The following is an 11,115-nucleotide window of genomic DNA, read 5'->3' on the forward strand; positions in this document are numbered from 1 at the left end:
CCCGCCGAGCCGAGCCGAGCCGAGCCGAGCCGAGCCGATTCACAGACACCACACGTTTATTGCCCGCCGTCCCGGCGGCAGCGCCCCGTCCCCGCCGGGACCCCGCCGCCGCCTCCCGCGCCCAGCGCGGTGCCGGGGGCCGAGGGGAGCGGGGCCCCCGCCCGGGGGGGGCCCAACGGTTCCACTGCGACTTGCACAGCGGCAGGCGGGGGGTGCAGGGGCGGGCAGGGAGCGGGAGGGGGCCAGACCGGCAAGCGGGGCCGGAGCATCCCGGGGCCGTGCCCAGGAGACGAACACCAGCCCTGGTGCTCCCAGCCCTGCAGCGTGGGCCGCTGGCCCCCTCCCCGCACCTTAACCCGGAGCAGCAGGGATGAGCCGCCCGCACTTTCCAGGATTCCCCCTCCCCGAGCCTTAAAACTCCAGGCTGGGTGGGAGAAGGGGCTGCTCCAGCCCCAGGCAGAGGCACAGAGGAGCTGGCGGAGGAGCCCGGACAAGGCAGGGCAGCGGGCGTCCCCTCACCCCAGAGCGGCTCAGAGCTTGAACAGGCTCCTCCGCAGCTGGAGAGCAGAGTACGGCGACGCAGCCCCAGCCCACGGGGACCCCGGGGCCTGCAGGGACAGCAGCTCCCACAAGGGGAAGGGAGGGGACACCAAGCACAGCACCAGCCCTGGGAGACAAACAGGACCCACATCCCCTCCGCTCCCCTCCACAGCAGAGGCCACCAGTGGCTCCCAGGACAGCGCTCCCCTGCCAGTCCTTGTCCCAAGACTGCTCCGTTTGCTGGCTGGGGGACGCAGATCTCCACCTGGGAGGAAAGGAGCGGCGTTAGCACCCTGCCAGGCAGCCGCCCCCCTCCCTGCCCCTGCAGCTCACCCACCTCAGAGCCGACGGCTCAGGCTGCCCACCTTGGCGGGATGCGTCACGGAGCAGAAGTTGCGCTTTGTCTGCAGCTGCTGCAAGGGATTGAACTGTCCCCTCTGCTCCCGCTTTAGTTTTTTCATCTTCTTTACCTGTGCAGAGGCAGGAAAGCTCTTAGGGTCAGAGTGCGGAGGCCCCTGCCTCCCCCAACTTGCCCCAGCCCAGGACGGGGCCAGCACCCACCTTCCCTCTGTCAAACTCCTCGTCCCACTCATCGATGACAGTCGCGCTCCGGGCCCACGCTGCGTCCCGAGTGGCATCCTGGCGGACAGCTGAGATCTCGCCCTCCCAGGTCAAGACTGCGGAGCAGCACGGTCAGCAGGGAGCACCGCGCTGTGCTCCGCTGCACCCGCCTGCACAGGGCCCCCACCTCAGGCCAGCGGCTGGAGCCCCTCACTCCAGCACCCCACTCTGTGGCACCCCCAACAGCCCCTCGGCCAGCTGCACCTGCCCGGCTCCGGGAGACCCCCACAGCTGCCTGCGCTGCTGCCGCGGGGAGCCCAGGCCCTGGCAGAGCACAGACGGCTCTGCCTGCGTCCGGGGCTCAAGGCAGAGGAGCCACGTGGCTGTCTACCCACCCACGCGAGCAGGGATTACCTTGTTTGCCATAAGCCTTGTCCAAGGAGTTCCTGAGCAGCTCCTCCACCACGCTGGCCTCCTCCTGGCTCCCAGGTGCTGTGCCAGCCCCACGGCCGGGCTCACGGCTTGGGGCAGCCGGGCAGCGCCTCTCCCCACCTCCAGCCTGGCTATCCCAGGCACACGCCGCCACTGTGGAAACAGGAGGGCTGAGGACAAGCCAGAGGGAGCTCCTCTGTTGCTCCAGCTCAGAGGCAGATCTCGCCCCAGGACACACTGTCAAGAGAAGCAAGATCCTGATGGCGCAGGGTGTTTGGGCACACTGGGGCCTGTCCTGGACAGGGAGGAACTGGGGGTAAATCTTCACCCCTCGAGGAGCCCGGCCCCACAAGTCTGCAGAGGAGCACGCCCTCCCCTCCACACCATGTCTCCTCCATTCTCCTCCTCTTGAGGGGGGAGATGGGCTCCGTGTCCAGGCAACTACTGGCATCTGACACTCGCTGCTTGGGCCTGCTCTCCAGCTCCTGACAGCCCGGTGCCTCCCTGCCACCGCTGGCACCCTTGCCTGCTGCCTCCTTCCCCTCAAGGGACACCGAGCCCTCCTGAGTGAGGTTCTTCTTCTTCTTTCTGGGGGGCCGGAGACTTCATCCTTGCCCTTCGCAGCCAGAGCATGAGGGCTGCCAGCTGCTCCATGATGTTGCTTTTGCCGCTTCTTTTTGGAAGAACCCGGGGTGACCTGGCTGGGTCTCTTCTCCCCGCTGCAGGGAGGAAGGTGGTGCGAAGGGTGGGCAGTGGAACCGTTGGACAGGGGGGAGGCTGGGAGCGGAGGGGCTGAGTTGAGGATGAAGCTGGAGGCAGGCTTTTCGGGATTTGGCAGTTTGAGAGCAGAGGAGGACAGCCTGAGGGACAGGAAGAGAGGCTGACACGACCTGAAAACCAGGTCAGGAGTGGGAGCCCCTCTCTTCCTCCACACCCTGAGGTGCAGGAGCACAGCACCCAACTGCTACCACCATCTCAGCCACGAAATCTGAATCAGATCCTGCTCTCGAGAGCAGCAGCTGCAGGCACACACAGCGACCCTGCATCTGCCCAGTGCCAGCTACGCGCAGGGCACACGCTGTCCCGCGGGCGATTAGGAAAGAGCAAGTGGTGCTGCAGCACATGTCAATGGTGAAGGTTACAAGGGAGACCCAGAGCAAGCCCTGCCAGCCCAGGAGAACAGGAGAGCCGGCTGCCAAAATCGCCCCCCGAGCCAGCTGCCATACCAGACAGTTGCCTCATGGAGTACCCCAAGGCTGCGACTGGCCTTGCTGCCGTGCAGGAGCCTGGGAGCGACTGGCACCGCTTACCTCGACTTGCCGAAAGGCCAGGGAGTGGAGTCGGGCTGTGTGGTGTTCGTGGGGCAGGTGCGGTCAGCAAATTGTGGGTGAGGTGGTGCGTGGCCGTCGCTTCCGCTCGCCTTCCGCAGGGGGCTGCCCTGCAGTTATTGACGTAAATAAAAACTTGGTGGTCTAAAGAAAAGAGGTTTCCGTGAGCCAAGAGGAGAAAACAAAAAGGGGAGCCCAGAGAAAGGGGAGGGGAACAGATACAGACGGGGGGAGGGAAGTGGGGGGTGGTAGAAGAAGAATGAGAAGCGTTTTCAGTTAGAAGCACAAAGGAAAAAAGGAAGGAAGGAAATTTAAAGAGCAGAAACCCCGGTGCACCGTCCTGAGCCCTGGCTGCACAGCGGCACCCAGAGGGCCGGGCCCACGCCGCTGCCCGGGGAGGAGGCAACGCCGCAGCCCTCCAGCTGCAGCGTCACCTGCTCCCACTCGCCCCAGGGGACGCGTTACCCCGAGAAGGCTGGCGAGGCCACCCCGCTGCAGGCACTGGCGCAGCCACCCCTCCGTCCTGAGCAAGAAGGCAGGAGCCATTTCTCCTGCGTCACTCAGGGATGTGAACAACAGCAGGGGCCTGGCCCCGCACCCCAACCCAGAAGGAGGGCAGAGCAACTGCTACAGCCCTGGGCCCGAGAGGCTCTCCTCACCCACCTCCAGCTTCGCAAGACACCCAGCGTTAGCTTTACGCTTGCCCCCAACACAAGGCCCAGTTCAGGAGGCACAAGGTGCCTACTCAAGTCTCCAGGCAGAAGCTCAGACTCACCTTTTTGGCAGAGAGCGCCAGCTTCTTGGCCGGTGGTGGTGACGTGGTACTGCTCAGCTCCAGAGCGGTGCTGGCCAACAGGGAGGATTTTAATTGTGCTGGCTTGGAGTCTTCAGGGGCAGCCGGCTCGGTGCTGGGGCGAGCAGGGAGGTCCGTGCCACAGTCCGTTTCCTCAGAGGTGCCGAAGCTGCCGGTTCCACTCTTGGCCTTCTGGGACGCCTTGGCCAGCTTCCCCACCGCGCTGTGTGCTGGGCTGGCAGCACTGCTGCCGCAGGAGTCCCTCTCCCGGGTCCCGGTGTTCTCCCCGCTGCCCCGGGGCTCTACCAGCAGCTTGGGTGAGGTAGGTGGCTGCTTGCTCTCCCAGGAGCTCTGCCGGGGCAGCTCTGCTTTGGCCCCGTTTGCGTTGCTGCTGTCACAGAAGCCCTGAACTGCTCTGGCCGTGGGAGGCAGCTGCGGGAAGGAGAGCGGCTTCTTGGGCCTCCGGGCTGCAGCATCGGGCAGCGCTGTGGCCGTGTGGGTGGCTTTGAGGGGCAGTTTGGGTGACGGGGACCCAGCGGGCAGCTTTGGTGGAGCAGTTCCGTTCGCCAGCTTCGGCCCTGTCCCAAACGTGCTGCGGGCCGCAGGGACTCCAACCTCCCCCGGCCCCGGCAGCCTGTCTGGTCTCTAGACAAAGAGAAAGAGACAAGTTCAGTGAGGAGAGGATTCAAGGCACAGAGCAATACTGCCCTCCCTGTCCCTCCCCAGGCCCCCTCGGCTCAGCAGGATCCTTCCTGCAAACCGTCCTCTCTCGCGCCTGCCCCTTCGGAGCAGCTCGCCGGCCTCCCTGCGAAGCTGCAGCCCACCTGCCCTCGCAGAGCAGAGGGGCAGCAGCTCCCGGGAGCGCCGGCCGAGAGCAGCCTTCAGGACTCACCCGGCCCATCAGCGGTGAAGACAGGGGCCCGTTGGTCACACTCTTCTTGACCTGATCCGTGATGCTGCCAGTGCGGCCAGGCAGGCTGGAGGCAGCTTTGGCAATGGGCCCCTCCGAGCTCTTCCTGGGGCTGGGGATTCTGGCGAAGGCAGAGAAGCACACGCGTTAACTGCGAGGGCTTGAGCGACTAGAACGCTCTTGTCAGAGACGAACGCAAAAAACAGGAGCCAGAAGCTCCGAGGAGGTGAGGTGCTCTTGATCTGCAGCAAAACCCTAACAAGGGGCTGGACCTCTCCCTGCCACCCTCCTCCGAGCCAGCGCATACACACGAGCATTGGGGCTACTTGGGCCAAGCTCCTTCCCGCACCCAGGCACGTGCTGCCGGCCCTGTCCCAAATGCTGAGAGCAGGGGGCAGAGGGGCCGGGGGACACAGGGTGCTCTCACCTCAGGTAGAACAGCACATAGGCCTGCTGGTTGAGGACCACTTTGATGTTGCTGGAGCGCACCCGGTCATCGTTCATTTGATACCACTGCCCATTGCTGGCCTGCAGAAGAAGAGAGAACGGGGTCGGGATGTGTCCTGAGACCCTCCTGGCCTCAAGAGCAGCAGGAACAGCGCCTGTCGGCACAGCTCCTCTCCCCAAAACCCACAGGCGGCCCAGGCCAGGCAGGGGGACTCTGCGGGAGCAGACCTCTACGCTTCCTACAGTGGAGCACAGCCTGTACCCCCCAGTCAGTGTTCCGCACCACACACATCTGCTGAGCACCCTCCTTTCTGCACGCTACAGGGACCCACGAGCACCCCCCAGCCCCCAGCCCTGGGCTCACCTTCACGTAGCAGTAGTAGTGCCCCGCGTGGCAACTGTACCCAGAGTGCACCAGCACTGCGTAGAGTCCGTACGTGACAGGATCCCCCTTGTTCTGAGACATGTAAGGGCGGATGTTCAAGTACTCAGGGTATCCCACGTCCTGCACGGAGAGGATGTCTCAGGAGCCCGCACAGCAGACGGCTTTCTTGCTAGAGCAAGAGCAGCTCAGCTGTCCTACGAGTCCCATCTCTCGAGGGAGGGGGCCCTGCTCTCCCCATGCACAGGTCACGGTGAGGACGATGCCAGGATAAGCCCAACTCCCATCGCACCGCACAGCTGGGAAAGGGCTGCAGGACTGCTGCGGAGCTCGCACTGCTCACAGGACCACCTCCCACCCTGCTCCGGGCAGCAGGGCCTCGGGCCAGGAGACAGCCCCAGCTCTGGACTGCCGAGCGCTCACCTTTGTGATTTTGCCTCCGCCGAAGTCGGCAAAGCGCTTCAGCGAGAGCGTGAGAACATTGGAGGCTCGGTGGATGGTGAAGCGTTTGCTGGCCGGCACTTTCTTCTCGCATCTGCACGGGAAGAGCTTCGGCTATTCAAGCCGTCCCACCACCCAGACGATTGCCAGCCCTGGCCAAGCGGCAAACCCCACGGAAACGACCCTGCTGACGCCAGGCGCCGCTCCAGGGCACCCGCTCACGGCCACGTCTCCTGGCCCAGGTCCTTCTCGCCAGAGGAGGGAGCTGAGGAGCGGCAGGTTTCACTGCAGGCTTCCATGGCCGCGTACCTCACGGTTTAGCCGTGGAGCAGGTAGAGGAGCCCTCCTACATTGCGGCAGGTTTTCTACCTGCTTCCCACCAGCACGCCCACAGGCCCCTTCCCGCCCGCAGCCCCGCACACTCACTTGGCACACATGTAGGCGTTCTCCCCGCCCAGCGTGTCCGACTTCGCAAACAGCTCCAGCGCCTGCACTATGTTTGCAGCTTCCTGCAAGGGAAGAGGAGAGGTCAGGGCACAAGTGGCCTGTCCACGCGACAGCCCGCCTGACAGCCGAGACGCTGGCCCCGAGAGAGAACACAGAGCGTGAGCACAGCGCCACAGACTACACCAAACCCACGAGCCTGCCACCAGCTAGGCACTGGCCAGCATGCCGTGAGGGACGGCTGCACTGCCCCCCGACACCACGGAGCCTCAACGCAGGAGTCACGGCTCACGTTCAGGCAACGGGCACCGCTCTGCCGGACACAGAAGGCAGAGCAACAACGGAAGCTGCTTCCCTCTTGCCTGCACCGTGCCTTGACACTGGCAGGTTAAGGAGCCTCGAAAGCAGTAACGGTGCGGCTGTGGGAACATCCCCCACGAGATCAGAGCTCCTCCCCATCCCCGACCCTGCCGCGTTACCCCGATCTCCAGCGCCAGGTCCAGGTAAGGATCATAGGTGTCCGAGACACTCTTGCACACCGAGCACTTCACTGCAAAAGAAACAGCGATGAGCACACCCTGGGACAACACCACCACCCGCCACCACCCCAGCACAGCGCGGGCAGCTGCAGGATTCCCCCTCTCCACGTTTGGGCTCTAGGATCTCAGCACCAGGATTCACAGCCGCGCAAGGAGGAAGGCTGGCAATTCCACTATGTGCTGGGACAGCAAACGTTGCTAGACCGCTGGCAGCACAGGTTCCTTTGCTGGCAGCAATGAACCGGGAACCCACAGCCAACAGCTTTTTCCGTTGCCACACCACGGTTCGTGACCCACAGGTACCACACGACTGACCAGCTGCAGCTCTGGATAATTTGCACGTGCTTAGCAATTCTCCCAAAAGATTTTTACTGCAAGGCTCTCAGGGAAACAGCAGCCCTGAGAGTCACGGGCCCAGGACCGGGCAGCCAGCACTCACCACGGGACCGCAGGTAACCGCCAAAGATCTGGTGAACCAGCGTCGTGGCCTGGGTCTGGCGATCCAACCTAGAGACAGCAGCACCGGATCTCACACCGCCCCTCCGCAACGGCCACCCCCGCAAGCCACCACTGTGTCCTCGGGACGGCTCCCCTACGTGCTCTGGCCAGCGGATGGGCTGCAGAGCTCCAGGAGCAGAGGGAAGGCGCAGCCTCTGCCAGTCTGCTCTCCCGGTGCTGGAGCTCAAGGGGCGGCACCAGGCTCCGATCCGCACCTTCCTCTAGAAGGAGCAGAAACTCCCGGCCGGAGCTCAGAGCTGGGCGCTGCAGGCAGAGGCAACGCAGGCTTCCCGGCACAGAGGGCCCAGGAGAAAGCTGCTCACCCACAGCCACAGAGCTGGGGCTGAATGCCTGGATCCCTCGGCAATTGGGACAGGATCCAAACCCCTAGCAGCCTCAGGATTTGGGGACACGACCACAGCTCTGCTGGGCCGGAGGAGTCAGGAGAAGGCAGAAGGCAGAAGGCAGACAACAGCCCAGAGCTGTGTCACACAGGGGCAGAGAGCTGAGCCATCCACCCGAGGCCCCTGGAGTCGGCACCTCCCTCTACGAGTCCGACCCGGGGGACACATTCACCCCCCAGTCCCCTCCCACAGGCGCAGGGGACCAGCGAGGGGACAGCAGAGAAGAGCAGCGATGGGCCATCAGAGGCCCCACGTACTTGGTACGGCCATTCAGGCAGGCCTTCTGCATGGCATCAACGGTGTAACGCAGGAACTCGTGCGCATCCTCCTGCCTGCCGAAGCGGATGTGCTGGGCAATCTCTGCGGGAGAGCCAGGAATCAGTCCCTTGCACGTGCTGCAATAGATGCAGGCCCTCCCTCGGGGCAGGGACTCCGGGGTTTGAGCCCTCTCAACCCAAACCAGCCACCAGCCTCATGCCGGCCATGGGGGAAGCCCCACGTAGCCCGTGTGGTCACCATCCCCCGGCAGGCTCCGTGAGTCATCTCAGAAGAGCCATCTGCCAAGACCTGCCCCGATCTCAAAGGCTCTGCTCCTGCGTTAGTCACCGCTCTCCTGCACGGCTAACGGAGGGGAGGGCAGCCATCCTTACTCTGGAGGTCTCGGATGAAGGACACCGGCTTTATTACGTTGCCGCTGTTGGCAAAAGCCTGGATCACGTGGTTCTGCATAATGCACATCATGCAAAAGCCTCCTTGGTGACCTGGAGCAGGAGAGCAGAAGACAGGACGTTGGGGACAAACCCAGGAGAGATGGAGGCAGTACAGGGGACTGGGGATCTCTGCTCCAACACAGCTCAGCCACACTCAGTTCTCCCTACAAGCTCCGTGCTGCGGTACAGCTCTGGGGCACACCGGCTACACAAGGACCAGCGCGTGCCACCCCAGCTGGTGCAGCTCCAGCCACAGTACCAGCCACTGCAACCCCCCAGGACGAGACAGCATCCACGTGGACGGGAAACAGGTCACACGTACTCGCTGGAGGAGCCCACAGGTCAGCCCTGAGGGGCAGATCCCACCGGAGCCCGATGGACGGGGCTACGAGCCCTGCGGATGGGGCTACGAGCCCCGCGTGCTCCCCTCGGTCACAGCTCGCAGCAGCGCCCACCAGACTCCCTTTCAAAGCTGCCCATAAACAGCACCTGCTGCCTGTACGCAACCTTCTGCCCTGCCCTCACGCAGTCCCCACAGGCACGGGCTGTGTGGGACACCCAGCTCAGCCCCCTAGGAAGCCAACAGACCCCATCGGACTCATCTTAGTCCTGGCTACACCCAGCAGAGACCAAGCCTCCCCAGGCACAAAGGCGCAGAGCTCAGGAACACTGCTACCGCCAGGAAAAGCGAGCCGTGCGCAGGAACGACCTCTCGACGGAGAACCGGGCAGGAGGGAGCAGAGAAGGTGCATCCCGACACCCGCACACCCCTCGCCAGAGCCACGTGCAGAGGTGCTGAGCACAGCACCGGGAGCAGGACAGGCGGGTGCTCCTCCTTCCCACCGGTGCGGCCACCCTGGCCCTGCCGCCCGCCGAGCCGGGCCTCCCCACTCACAGGTGCGGCCGTGCTCCTTGGAGAGCAGGTAGTTGGCAAGCGGCGGCGTGTAGGTCAGGCACTGCACCGTGGAGTTGAGGAAACAGGTATTCCCCAGGTTGTGCAGCCCGGCGCCGATCCGGTAGATGCGATCCCACTTCAGGGAGAGACGGTCCACGGGGAAAAGCACCTTCTGGGGCGCGGGGACCCCGTCCCCCAGGCCCCCCGGGGCATGGCCGTTGCCTGCGGGAAGAGGGGCGGTTGAGCCGCGCGGGTGCGGGGTGCGGGCAGGGCCCCCCTCGCCCTCTCTACCTACCCTGCTTGCCGGGCGGTCCCTCCTCGGGGCCGCGGTGGCGGCCGGCGGCCTCGGCCCGGGGGTTGAGCACCACGTACTTCCCCCGCAGCAGCTCCAGCTGGCAGGAGAAGCCGCGGCTGGCGGGCTCGAACTCCACCTTCTGCAGCAGCACCTTCTTGGCCGAGGCGGCCAGCAGCCGGCCCAGCTCCCCATCCTCGCCCGCCTCCCGCCGGCCCGGCTTCAGCGCCTCCTTCAGCTTCTCCACGATCGGCATGGCGGGGCCCGGTGGCCCCGGCTGCGGGCGGAGCCAGGCTGAGCGGGGGACGCCGCTCCGCTCCGCTCCGCTCCCGTTGCGGGGACGCGCGTTGCCGAGGCAACAGGCCGCGGCCTAGGCCCGCCGCAGGCCCGGCCCCGGCCCCGCCGCCGCGCGCCCCGGAGGCCTCAGCGGCTCCCCGCCCGCCGCCGCTACGGGCACCGCACCATCCACCCGCGACCTCAGCGCCGCCGCGCTGCCCCGCTTCGCCCGCCCCGGCCCGGCCAGCACCGACACCGCAGTCCCCGCTCCCCAGGGCCGGGAGCACCGACGCCGCAGTCCCCGCTCCCCAGGGCCGGGCAGCCGCAACGCTGCGGGCAGCGGGTCCCAGAGCCTGGCAGCACCGACACCGCAGGCAGCAGCGGGTCGCGCGCTGCAGGCAGCTCGCGAGCTCTGGCAGCAAAGCAGCACGGCGCCGGCTGCGCGGGGCCGCCGGGGCTGAGCTCCGGGGAAGGACGAGGCGGCGCCGCCAGCGCAGCGGGACCGCCGGGGCTCCGGGGCTGCGGGGACGGACCGGCCCCCGCCAGCTCCCCCGCGGGCCCCGCGCTCTCTGCGGGCACCGGGGGCCCGTTTCCTCCCGGCGCTTCCTCCACCGCCCTCCCGGCCCCGCCCGGCCGATGCCGCGAAGGCCGCGGCCGAGCAGCCGCTCTGCCACCTGCGGGCGCGGGTCCCGCCGCGCCCCAGCCCCAGCCCCAGCCCCAGCCCCAGCCCGGAGCCGCCGCCCCCGCTTTTGCACCTGGCAGCGGCCCGGCCCCAACGCTGCCGCCCGCCCCGCGGATCACGGACCATCACGGACCACCCCGGCCCCTCGCCCCGGTCCCCGCCGCCTGCGTGCCCGGTACCGCGGGACCCACCCCGGCCCTCCGCCCCGCCGCGGCCCGGCCCAGGCGGGGGGCCCGGAGCCCCCCCGGCCGCTGGCCGCTCCCCCCGGCCCCGCACTGACCGTAGCCGCCCTCCTCCTCCATCCCGCCGCCGCCGCCGCTCCGGCCTCGCCCGCGTGACGAAGCCGCCACGGCCGACGGCACGTGACGCGGGAAGGGGCGCTGCCAGGCAGACTCCGCCCCCCGGTATCGCACCGCCCCGCGCGGTGCACCGCCCCGCCCCGCCCCGCCCCTCCGAGCCGAGCCGAGCCGAGCCGAGCCGAGCCGATTCACAGACACCACACGTTTATTGCCCGCCGTCCCGGCGGCAGCGCCCCGTCCCC

At 66.6% G+C, this 11,115-nt stretch overlaps 1 pseudogene; it reads right to left on the minus strand.

The window, feature by feature from the left end:
- Window positions 1-168: 168 nt before the first annotated feature.
- Window positions 169-10,588, minus strand: LOC148056424 (ubiquitin carboxyl-terminal hydrolase 36-like; annotated as a pseudogene).
- Window positions 10,589-11,115: the final 527 nt, after the last annotated feature.

Source organism: Nipponia nippon, unplaced genomic scaffold (assembly GCF_047370975.1).
Source record: "Nipponia nippon isolate SJK-2023a ecotype South Korea unplaced genomic scaffold, ASM4737097v1 scaffold_14, whole genome shotgun sequence".
NCBI classification, from domain to species: domain Eukaryota; kingdom Metazoa; phylum Chordata; class Aves; order Pelecaniformes; family Threskiornithidae; genus Nipponia; species Nipponia nippon.